The following is a 13,414-nucleotide window of genomic DNA, read 5'->3' on the forward strand; positions in this document are numbered from 1 at the left end:
GGCAGTTGGGATGTCCAACTGCTGGTTTAGACCCGATTCCTGTAAACTGGCAGTAAGACATCCTTCGAGGGGTCCCAAATTGGAGAGGGTGCAGGCCAGCCTGAGGTACATACCCTCCTCCGTGCACGAATTTTGTGCACCGGGCCACTAGTGTGTGTGTGTGTGTGTGTGTGTGTGTGTGTGTGTGTGTGTGTCTGTGTCTGTGTCTGCGTATACTAGAAGGCTCTCTCATTGATGTGTCTATCTCTATCCCTCTCCCTTCTCTCTCCAAAATCAATAAAAACATGTATTTTTTTTAAAAAGTGCAAATTTTAACACATACCAATCTCAGGTGGGGAAAAGAACCAGTCTTGGGGTAGAAAGATTTTAGGGCTTTCAATGCTCCTACCTAGTAGTGACTTTTTCAGTGTTGTGTGAAGTCCTAGCTTCAATTAAGTATGAGAAAAAACAAACAAACTTAGAAGCAGAGATACAATTCTCAGAAGAGGGTGGCAGGATCCCTTCAAATGGGGCAGTGGACTCAGAGAGTTTGATCAGGAAGCCAGAAACCCAAGGGAGGCAGGGACACTCTAACGAGCCACGTACATACAAACATATGTGCGTCTAACACACATGCTCACTACAATACCAAACAAACTAGGCACATGACATAGGGAGGAGGCTCTGAGCAATTGTATACTGAATGCCTTCAAGTTGGTTTGTGTTATCCTCTGAATATATAGTTATGTTGAAAGCTTCAAGATCTGAGAATTCCTATTGTTTAATGTCATTTAAATAGAATTTGTAGGTCAGCATTCAAAAACTTACCTTACTGAGTTTAATTTTATATAAGTTAACACATGACTCCCTCTGTGCATATCCATAGAAGTAAAGTACATATATGCTTATACAAAAGAAACTAGGAGTGAAACTAGTGAGCATGATTAGTGAGTCTAACAAGAAATTTACTGTTTTTGCCTTTTTAATCTTATTTGTATTTATAATACCTGCTAGATGCAAGTGCCTATATTCTTTTACCTTAGGGATGGATTTAAGAATAGAAATGAACATTAGAGATAACTAGGTAAAATATCCTCCTATATAATAAAAGCCTAATATGCTAAGTGCCCAGTTGTTCCAGTTGTCAGTTCAACCAATCAAAGCATGATATGCTAATGATATGCTCAGGCCGCTCAACTGCTCGCTATGATGTGCACTGACCACCAGAAGGCAGATACTTTTGACAGGTAGGTTATCTTGCTGCTGGGGTCTGGCCAATCAGGACTGAGCGAGATGGGCCGGAAACGCCCTGGAGCCCTCTCACAGTCCCTCCCCAGCTGGCCAACCTCCTGCATCCCTCCCTAACCCTGACTGTGTACTAGTGGGGTCCCTTGGCCTGGCCTGTGCCCTCTTATAATCTGGGACCCCTCGGGGGATGTTGGAGAGCAGGTTTTGGCCCAATCCCGCAGGCAAGGCTAAGGGACCCCACCGATGCATGAATTCGGGCCTCAAGTATAATTATAATAAACACTCATGGTTATTCATTATTTAAGCTAACACTGTCTAAAATAAGAGAACCAATATCACCCTAAGTTTTTTTGTATTGAGTGGATTGGTGGGTTGTATTATGTACTTTAAATGTATTTGTCTACTTATAATAAACCTAGGTATGGACAATGTAAAGTGTGTAAACCCAAAGATTTTAGACAACTATTTTAAATAACTAGTGATTGCAATAAAAACTGTTGGTGTTCTTGCTTATAGGTATAATAAAAAACAGGAGGAGGATACTCATTCTTTTAAAGCAAGAGCCACTGCTAATATTGATAAGATCATCTTCAGTAAACTAAAGGACAGTATTTTTGCCTAATATTATTAATAATCTTGTAAATTCATTTTATTTAGTGTTTTATGTATAAGAGAGAACTTTGGATTACAAGAAAAATCATTCCCCCAAATCTATAAATAGTAGACACGATGGCAAGAATCTTACTAAAATTACACATTAGTGGTGGGAATGGAAATTACAGTGACATTGTTTTTAATACTATGAATTGGTAATGAACTTGGAAAACCTCAGAAGTAGCTTCTGTAATTTCATTGTACTCTCCCTCATTTGATCTCCATACTTGGTTATACCTGACCAACACACAACACAGCAAGTAACCAAGGTCCTTTTATGCATGCATCATATGAAATTTTAAAGTTCATGAATAGTGGTCTAATATGGGGGAAAAAAAATATGTGTCCTTTCTTTTTGTGTAAAATGCTCAGAAAAACTATGTTAAATTAAAAAATCCAGCCAGCTTCCAAGTGAAAGAAGTGTTTGGAATTCTAAATAAACATAGCCTGCTTGGTGGGGTGGGGTGAAGGTTCAGGGAGTGGGGGTGGTGAAATAAATTGCCAACATTGCCAGGTTGGGGAGGGAGTGTTGGTTTCTTTTCAGGTCAGACTGGCTGCCGCCAACAATCCTGACAGGAAGAGTTATTGGAGTGATGCTCTACCTGTGATGACTGAGGGCCATGGAGACAGCAGAACAAGAGGGAAATAGTATCCTAATGCCTAGTAGATGACCACCAAAAGAAACCTGTTATCTGGGCTTTGTTTCGCTTTATTATTCTTTTCACAGGAGGATTAAGATTCTTATCTTAATAAGATATGTTGTTAAACGTGAATTTTATATGTTGGTAATCAAGATTTTCAAACCAGAACTGTATATCTGCATATACATAATAAACTCATAATCCCTTTCTCTACATGCACTGTGTTTGGAAACATCTGCTACTGAGATTCTTCCATTCAAAAGGTCTAACTGTTAATAAAATCTGACATTTCTTAATAAACAATTTATTTTAGTATCAGATGAATTTTGGTGTGTATCTTATAAATTAGCTCTGACAAGACTCAACTGGATTCTCAGTAGAGCAAATAACTGAGAAAAGAGAATGTTTGGGATCAAGTCTTCTGTACATAAAACAAATAGTTTGACATATTTATTTGTTTATTTTTTTACTTGGCTAACTGGCATGATGCCTTAGTGATGACTGAAGTATGTAAAGTCCTCATCTTTTGTTTTATTTTGTCAACTTGTTTAACTACTCGAGTCACCATTTGATGTCAATCATTAGGCTATTATTAGCTTAATATCCTTTTAAAAATAGGAGGAAATGAATAAATGGAAGGATGATGGCAATTTAAAGTTACTTGATAAAGTCTTTGCCTTATTTTCTATATTTGCTTTTTAGATATAATAATATTATGGGGGATATTCTAAAAGAAAATTGATGTATGGATGCTAATTAAGTAAGGAGTATTATTCTAATTATAAGAGAACATTATTTTTATTATTAATTCTACTACTGTTAATAAGTACCAGTCTGGCCCAAGAGCTAAGGAATAGAACTGTTTGGTTTTGTCATCACCATAAAACTAGGAATCTCATGTTTAAGGCCATGCACTGATCATCAATTTTGAATTAACAATTAAAAAATTTAAACATCATTCAGAAATCCAAATACATGAACTTATTGATATATTTTCTTTATATCCTTTTGAATTTTTCAAATCCCTTTGATTTTATAGAACAGAAGACATTTGCTTTTCCTTATAGAGAAAAAATATTTTTAAAAAATGGTTCAGTGTTAATGCAATGCTAAATATCCCTTGAAAAAGCTACTGTAAAAAATACCACCGAGGTTTCATTGAGTTTTTCTTTAACCTTATATCCAAACTTGCTCCCTCCCTGCTAACCCTATTGTTTCTTAGGTCAGGAAAGCTGATGAATCCCTCTGGCATCCTCCCACCCTCAAATCCCCGAAGTCACCCAAGAACAGACACTGAATTGCATAAATTCTTTAACATTTCTAAGAACCACTTATAAAACATGGTAAAACAAAATAAAGTGGCCTGTGAGATAGAGCTTAACATGGAAACTGTACAACCCTTTAAGTTACCTTATAAAAAGAAATTTGATGATTAGTTTGTCCCTCTAAAGACTAGCCCACATGACATTTTATATGTCATTTCAAGTTGCTGCTTAATAAAACCTTACGATTCAATAAAGTGCAGAGAATTAATTACCTTCTCATCCTAGGAAGCAGTGTAAAGTGAACTGAGAGGCTGATGGAAGAATACTTGCCTTATTCCATTATCTCTTTCCTTTTAATCTACAGGGGACACTGGTTCTGATGCTATTCAGTATCTTTTTCCCTCTTTACATTTTAAAGCCCTCTTGGCTTAAAAATGTAAGTTCGTGTGTGGTCTGTTTTCAGGAATAATTAGGACAGGGTATACATACGTTGTTGTTTTTTTCCTTATTTAGTTACGTGATGACATTCCAATACTTCTAATTTTTGAAGCATAATTTAAAGATGTCAACTCTGGTTTAAGTTTTGTTGATATACAATTCTGTATTTTATGTCCTTTTTCACATTTAAAAAAAAACAAAGGTACACTGCATATTAGAAGTTGAGATCAGTCTTTTTCAGTTTTACTCTGACCTACTGAACCTCCCTGGTAATCATACACCAAAGAATGGGGCTCAGTCTTATTAAATGCTTTAAAATATTAAATCATTTATTCATTGGCTATTAAAGGAACATTATGCTTTCTCTTATTTGTGGTACTTTAAAGAGAAGCTTGTTTTTTATTATTATGACATTCAGCACCTAAAACTTTATTAGAAATAATTAATAATAATGATTACTTCAGAGAATAGTTAGTGCTGTACTCTTCAATCTATATTCTCTGCATATTGCATTATAGGTCAGTATCTCACATAGGTAAATCTATAAAACTTTTGCAACATTAGGGAGTATTTAAAAAAAACAGAGACACTTTAAGAATACTGTTTTTAATTTCCTAGATGTTTTCTGAGTACACTGAAGTCTGGAATATTTATTTTAAAGCTGATAACACTGCATTAATGTCACTAAGATGCTAAAGTGTACTTACATGAACAATAGGCTATTGAAATCAGTACCAGGCGGTTGGGTCGTTTTTTACTGCAAAGTTTATAATTCTTCCCCCAAAATCATGTTTCAGCACAGTTTTACTGGAGGCTTCAGGCTTCCAAGACCATGTGTATTCACATGGAGTTTACCAGTATCCTCAGGAGAATTAGTTATTAAATGAATGAGGAAACAAAATACATAAAAACAAATGAAAGAGGAGATTTGACTTTGCGTGGTGGGCACACTGAGCAATATACATTATCTTGTAATATAGAAACCCAGACCTGAAACCTATAATGTTCATGTTGACCAATGTCACACACCAATCAATTTAATAAAAAACAAACAAACAAACAAAAAATATTAACAATGTACCTTTTCAGGTAAAGCCTACACTCATTTCTTATTTACTCACATGAGTAGCTTAGAAATATTAAGCAAATATTGTTTATGGTTAAATTTAATGCCAAATTGGCATATTTTTTAATGAGCTGGTTTATTTACTTGACAAACAATCTAATCAAATATAAAATAAAAAAGTGGGTTTGGATTTGGAAAGAAAATATATTGATTTAAAAATGAAATATATTGAATTCAAATAAAATGAGTTCAAAATTAAGGGTAAAAGAACTTTTATGCAAATGAACAATATTTTAGTGAATAAATGCAAGCGTGAATGCTGGCAGTTGCATTTTTGATAATGGGGGTCTAGGTCATTTGAACTAACCCTTCTGCTCTGAATAACTAGAAAAACTGAAGAAAAACATCTAGTTGAAGAAATTAGAGAACAAACAAGTAATAATGCAGCCAGCATCCTCCTCTGGGAGGAGGAGGATGTCAGAGATGAGTCCTATATTTGGGTCAGCATTTCGCTTGGGAGCAGCTCATGTCTGGAAGAAGACATGGAGAGATAAGAAGCTAGCTGTCCTTCAACACACTCATGGATCCAGGAGGAGAGAAACTAGAGTCCAAGCCCACTGAGGGGAGAGTCCAGGTAGGACCACAGGGAGGGCAAAGGCTGCAGTGATGGGGATCTTCGGTCCCCAACAAAGTTGTCTTTAATTAATTTAAACTGAAGTAGTTACATGTGACAAAATAGCCTCTGTACTGAAAAGTGCTATATGTATGAAGAGATCTATGAGTATGTCCATTGCAGTGCTAAGTATTATGCCAGAACCTCCAGATGAACTAAGGATCTAAATATAAAAAGGAAACCTTGAAAGCATTTAATAGAAAATATGGCTGGGGGTGTACAGAAGGATTTCTTTAAGAAGACATAAAAACACAAAAAGAAAAAGACTGATAAATTTGATTACATTAAAAGTGCAAAACTCTTATAATACAAGTCCACATAAAACACAAAGTGTTAACCCTAAGCTGCAGGACCGGGAGAGGACATCTGAAGTACATATGACTTACAAGGGATTAGTAAAAAGAACACAGGAAGACCTAGACATAATAGGAAAAGACACTCATAGAAAACAACAACAAAAGATGCTTTTCTTGTGGGGGTGTGAAAAAAATAATCCTATCTTTCCTATCTGAACAGAGTAGGGGATGGGAAGGGGTGAAGGAAAGGGGGGACGGTGCAGGAAGATGTGGGAGAGCGAGCTCTATGAAAGGATGAGAACATATAAAAATACATATTTTCTTCCTGAGGATATAACATGTCTGTATAGATACAGGGGCTTCCTAACGTTTGCTTCTGAATTAGATGCATTTACCTACCTAGTCACTGTGGGCTAACCCCACTAAGCAGGGCCACGCAAACTGTCTCCAGGCAGTTTCAGAAAAGAAAAGAGCCTAGAAGGGGTTGAGATGGACATGTTGGTTCCTTTGTCCAAACCAATCAGGTAAGACCCTCCTTACACAAGTGATGCTTACAGCATGGAGCTGGAAATATTTGATAAAAATATCTAAAGGAAGGGTTTCATTTTTTCTGTGCATGAAATAACTTGTATGAACCAAATAGTAACTTCATTGTTAAAATGATTAAGTGAATACAAACAAACCATGCCCCTCCTGTTCTGAACTCTTCTGTCAAACTGCCTGCAATTGATACAGGCCCAGCAGAAGTTAGCAGTCCACAAAAGTGCTGCTTAGACAGCTAGATGAGGGCATTTATTAGAGTAATGGGTAAAAAGTGACATCTCTGTGGAATTTTGCATGGAGGCAGTTTTTTAAAAATCTCTGTACTCTTCACAACACTCACATGACCAGAGTGTATTTTATAAAAAATATGAACAACAAAATGCCCCCACTACTACTAGACATTACAAAAGTCAGGATGCTAGCTGATAAACCCACCCATAGTAGCTCCTGACTTCCTGCACGCATAGTTAATTTCTCTTTTATTACTGTGAATACTGGTATTATTAACCCCATCCACTAATCTACAAGAGGAAGTCCTTTCACTGGAAGAGGAAGAGAAGGAGCTAGAGGTATCTTCAGACCCTTTCTCATTCTGCTGGCTCTATTAAACATACACAGGAGAGATGGAAATCTAACCAGAAAAGTGATACTTCAAAGTCCTCCATTCATCTCTGTGAAATCTGGCCAAGACCATGAAATCAGACGAGGTTAGATACAGAAAGCACACTGCTTTATTTTTTGCCTCGATCATTAGTGCTGAGATAGAAACTGATGAAACAAAATGTGGCACATATTTTTTTCAGAATTAATTCGGATGCTGGTCTGATGCCAAAAGTGCTATTATTGAAGCAGAGCCACATCCACCACTCCAACCACTACTCTGGTGCATGCAGCATGGTCAGGAACGTCCCTTCCCCATCTCTTAATATGGAAAGGAGAGAATAGTCAGTGTTGTTAGAACCAGCAACCCAGGTACATGCCCTTGACTAGAAATCAAATCCACAACTCTCTGGTGTGCAGGCTGACACTCTATCTCAAATTTTAAAAAATATTTTTACGCCGAAACCGGTTTGGCTCAGTGGATAGAGCGTCGGCCTGCGGACTGAAGGGTCCCAGGTTCGATTCCGGTCAAGGGCATGTACCTGGGTTGCGGGCACATCCCCAGTAGGAGATGTGCAGGAGGCAGCTGATCGATGTTTCTCTCTCATCGATGTTTCTAACTCTCTAACTCTCTCCCTTCTTCTCTGTAAAAAATCAATAAAATATATTTAAAAAAATATTTTTACATAAAGCATATGCTGATATCTAGATTTTGAAATTCAGGAATTATATCAAGAAGCCAATAAACAAGACTGGCCAGGAAAACCAGGGTGTGTTCCTATTTAATACTATTTTTCTGTTATTTAATATTACTATGGTTTTGCATAGAATGGTGCTCCAAGAAAATCTGGGGAGTGCTCAGCAATGCCCACTTTTTGCCTCTGCCTGTTTTAATACTTCCATCTGGATGACCCTTTCTCTGATATTATTGACTGGGTCACAATGAGGGTACCAAAAAGATAAATACAAGACTTTTCTTTCATATAAGGAAGGGAATGAAGAAGTGTTTGCACAAAAGTTCCATTATTTTTTAACATTTCTCCAACCATTCATCATCCACCTCTGCTCACTTGCTGAGTTAACCTGAATCAACACAAAATAATGTGTTTTTTTAATCTGCAGACAAAACAACCAAACATCCTTGGAGATCAGTGAAAGCACAACCAGGAAAGAGGGATGACAAAGAGTAGTGAGAGCCATAACCAACAAATATGTTTGGTTCTTTAGTGTTTCATAGATATTATCTCATATACTTAAACCTGTAAGCAAGATGTGGGTTTAGGAATAATCAGCATAAATTCACTTGATAAACCTGCAAATTTAAGGATTTTGTCAATTGCCTCAACATTACAGAACAAGAACTAGCTGATTTACAGAATTCAGGACGCAATACAACATCTAGTATTCTACAACCATTTGGATGCCTACCTATAAACAGATACCTTTATGATTTGATACATAATAAATTGTCAAAACAGAATTATCTTTTATGGTCAGCATTTTAAGACAGAAGTGGTCCAAATCAATACTTTTGAAAAAGATCAGTAAGTTTTAAGGTAGGAAAAAGGCTAAGGGGGAAAATAGCGTTAACTTGTGAGGTGGCAGTGAGATTCCACACCTCCATAACAGTATAGGTCATGCTATAATCTGTGACTGGAACAGCTTGTTAAGAAAAATGAGAATGACAATCCTTCTGCTAAAAATTCTGGTTCTTATTTTGAGTATACTGAAAAATGTTATTAATATTTTAAGATTGTTAATATTTTATGGGAGAGTTATTGTTTTTCTTTCAAGGATATAGATGTTTAAAAAAATATGATTTTATAATAGTTAAATGTCAGAACTAGAAAAATGGTTTACAGCTTTAATGCTATAATGAAAATCACTGGGGAAAAAATCACTACAATAAATAGAAAGTTGTACAACAAACTTTGTAGGAGTGTAACAGATATCAGAATATATAAATCCTCAAAATATACAAATTATTAAATTCACATTGACTATATAATATTGCATTCTAGTTATTTAATAATAGGAAATAAAAGTAAAAGATTAAGAAGAAAAGTAATTTCATTTCCTTCCTTTTTTTTAAATCTAGAAGCATAATATTTAGAGGCAAGAATTCAGCCTTTCCCCTTCTCCCCTCCCCCCTAAGAACATAGAGAGTTGTGAAGGATCAATTTAAATTAGATACAATTAATACAACTAATATGTATAATCAGTAATAAATATAATTTTGATGCTAGAATTTTTTAAACTTCAAGCAGAAATATTAAAAATTAGTATTTTTAATAAATAAATTCAAGACTGTACTATCTCCATACATATTCTATTTACAAAGAGAAAATGATGTATTTTTAAATGAAAACCTCAGTATTATTCCTAGTCAAAAGCAGAATTCAGCAATCGTAAGTAACACACTGGCCATTCCATTCCTTTAATATTTTTTATCTTCTTTATAAGTGGTTTCAGTCATTCCAGAATGAACTTGGGAAATGACTACAGATGCAATTTAATGCAAACAACTTAATAAACAAGGGAGATGATGAGTAGTAAAAACTTACAGAAAAAGTGATTGGGAGATTTCTTCGAGAGGGTACAGTAAACACAAATGCACCAGAACAGCAGTAAAAACCAAAGTAGGTAAGCCCTGGCTTCTCCCTTTTGTGGGCATTTATATTTTTAAATGTCTGGGTTTCCTGTTTACCTTATTTACAAAGCAGTGATAACAAAGTAGGCATTTAGAAGATAATAGATGTGGCTTCTCCCTAGTCTTTCCATTCATTTCAAGGCATTGCCCCTTTCCCCTTTTCTTTCCTCAAAAAGCAGTGTCTAGCTAGGGCAAAGATAAACTAGTCTTTAATGGCGTGCACTCCTCTCACAAACCAGGAAGTGACATTCATCAGAGCTTTGCAGGCACACATTCCCATTCCAGTACTCCATTCTTTGAAAGGCCAAAGTATAGGACTTGGTGTTCTTCTTATGACTAAGGTAACTTCTTAGGAACAGCCCCACAGACTTTAAACCACATACCCCCAACAACGTATATCTTCACTTCTTTTATCACTCTATATATGAATACAGTTTTCATTATTTTCTTCTTATGATCCTAAAGGTCAATATTTTTCAAGAACGAAGCCAGGAAAATGACAAGCTATGATTGAAGGCAATGAAACACACTCCAACTATAGTTCAAATTTAAAATGATATATCTTTTTTAAAAAAATTGTTGACATTATTACAAATGTTTCTCATCCCCCTCCTTTGCTCCCTCCATCTAGACCCCAACCCTCCCCTCGCTATGGCCCTAATCATATTGTTGTCTGTGTTAAAATAATATATCTTTTATTAGATTTTAGAAAACTAAAACCTACAAATCAGAAGAGCATGTTATTTTTGAAGAAAAGAAGGCACCCAGCTTCGACATGTCCACCAACTTCTGTAATGGGTTGTGGCTATTTACGAAACTCTAAACGCTGTTTTAAAGGCAGAACACAATAATGTTAAACTGCCTCATATTCTGAAAATCCAGTATCTAGCAGAAGTAAAAGTAAAAACTTCCATCCTTAATAATTTTTATTCAACTTTTTTATTGCTGTGTTAAAAGCATCCTTTATAGCAATTACTCTGTAGTCACAACATTCATCTAAGATGAATCAATATTTTATCAGTACCAATAATACTATTATCAGTTGTAAACTAAAATGAAAGTGCATGAATGATCTGCCTCCAAAATAATTCTTATAGCAAAATTCCTAGTCTATTATGTTACTTATTAAAACCTATGGAAATTTTGGTATTACACTTTTATCATGAATTTGTGATTTTGAATATTTAATCATATTAGCTATAGAAGATTCAAAATTTAGCATTTTGAATGATGTACTCTTGTAATTTGGTCTAGCTTACAAAAGAAAATAATACCTGTGAGACACTATGATACATTCCATAAATATTGGTGTTCTGACTTCACCCAACAAAAGTCCTTTGAAACATATTTGGAGAAGAGTTCTGATAATTCATAGAAAGAACAATAGAACACTTACCTTCTAAGAAACTTTTAAAAGTAAGAGCTTACTGTGGCACTAAAATGATTTTTTATAATTTGATAACAATGAAACAGGAACATGTTTTTATCTTAGAAAATCAGAGCATACAAAATTGTAAAGCCTCCCACATGTTTAAGAAAAGATGTCTTGCTCTGACGTCCTGAGAGGAAAATAGGAACATCTGACGCCAAGGCACACCAAAGGTCCTAGGGAAGTCAGCAAATACTTGAGTGGCGATTATGTGCAAGGCACTATGTGAAGAACTGGACTGTCTATATTCTAGAGAGCAATTGATGCCACTAAAAAAGAAACAGTGCCGTCAAAATCTATGTCTAAGTTCTGCCTGAAAAAAGCTACCTTAATCAACTGGCCATTGAGTATCTACTGTTTTCCAGATGTTATATTAAAAAGTATTATTGGCCTTGTTGGTTATTATTTAACTAGGGTTTTAAATAAAAAATATTATTTTCCTGTAATAAAATTTATAAGGAAAAGTTCACAGTTATAATAAAAGCACTTAGTTTAAAAGAAGGATACATAATGATGATTTTGTTTTGTAGTTTACAAAGGATTTTCGGTATCTACATTTCAATTAGAAAATAATGAAGCAATTTTAAGAGGCAGGCAGAGTTGGTGTCATTTCCTCAATTTGATGAAGAGGAAATTGAAACTGAGAGTGGTTTGGTGGCTTGCTTGAGACCACAGAGTCTAGTAAGTGGCAAATCTAAGACTCAAATTCAGACTTTCTAACAAAGTTCACATGACAGATGGGTTGGCCCTAAGTAATACTAAAATCTAGGCATTAATGAAATTTAGTTAAAGCACAATAAAATTATTTTCTGCAATAACTAAACTGTATATTTCAAATGACAAAACAAAAACAAATGTATTGGTATTTCATAGATTCTCACACTGTAAAAGACTATGAGGTTATCTTCATAGAAGGGCCAGCCTGAGAAGCCAAGGCCAATCATACCAACTGCCCCAAATCACAAGTGCATTTGGGCAGAGCTGGGTCTAGAACTAAGGACTCACTTAAAATGATGAGTGGGCCTGGCCAGTGTGGTTCAGTGGTTGAGTATAGACCCATGCACCATGAGGTCACTGGTTCAATTCCTAGTCAGGGCACATGCCTGGTTGTGGGCTCAATCCCCAGTGGGGGCATGTGCTGGAGGCAGCCAACAGATGTTTCTTTCATGGATGTTTCTATCTTTCTCTTTCTCTCTCTTCCTCTCTCTGAAATCAATAAAAACATGTATTTTTTTAAACCTATTCTTTCAAAAAACAAAAATGACCAACGGGCCAGTCTGTTTCATAGGTCCCATAAGCTTAGAATGGCTACTAAAATTTTAAGAAGGTTGTAAGAAATAGAGGGAAAAGAGGATGGTAGGGTGGGGAGTGCAACAAGACTCTATGTGTCTGCAGAGACACAAATATTGACACTTGGCCTTTAGAGAAAAGGCTTGCTGACCCCTGTGGAGATACTAAAACCTAAGAACAAAAAGAAAACCATACCCAGAGGTCATGATACAATCTCAAAATGCAGTTAAACTTTTTTATAAAGGGGAAATTAGAGAGACTATCCCTTTCTACTTTAAAACATGGAAATGTTTCTAGGTAAATTACTTCAGGTCTTAAATACCTGTATTCTCAGTAATATCTCTGGAGAATCATGGGAGATTTACTACTTGACTATAATGTGCAAAAACATAAGAACTAGAATAGACAATTCTAGTATGAATACCAAAAGTAAGAATTTACCTTGCCCAGGTAATCCCTTCCTCAAAAAACAAATCAAACTCTGGTCCATGTCAGCAGTGACCCCAGAAGACTTCCTACTCCAATGCCAACCACAATGACTTTTTTTCCCCATATTAATATATTTTTATTAAGATATTACATATGTGTCCTTGTCCCCACGTTACCCTCTACCCCCCCCCCCCCCCCCCCTCCACGTCCCTT

At 35.7% G+C, this 13,414-nt stretch overlaps 1 protein-coding gene across 1 annotated transcript in view; it reads right to left on the minus strand.

Moving 5' to 3' along the window:
- SPATA5 (spermatogenesis associated 5) overlaps positions 1-13,414 on the minus strand; it is a 255,913-nt gene that overhangs the window by 85,101 nt on the left and 157,398 nt on the right. The window lies entirely within an intron of this gene.

Source organism: Myotis davidii, unplaced genomic scaffold (assembly GCF_000327345.1).
Source record: "Myotis davidii unplaced genomic scaffold, ASM32734v1 scaffold438, whole genome shotgun sequence".
NCBI classification, from domain to species: domain Eukaryota; kingdom Metazoa; phylum Chordata; class Mammalia; order Chiroptera; family Vespertilionidae; genus Myotis; species Myotis davidii.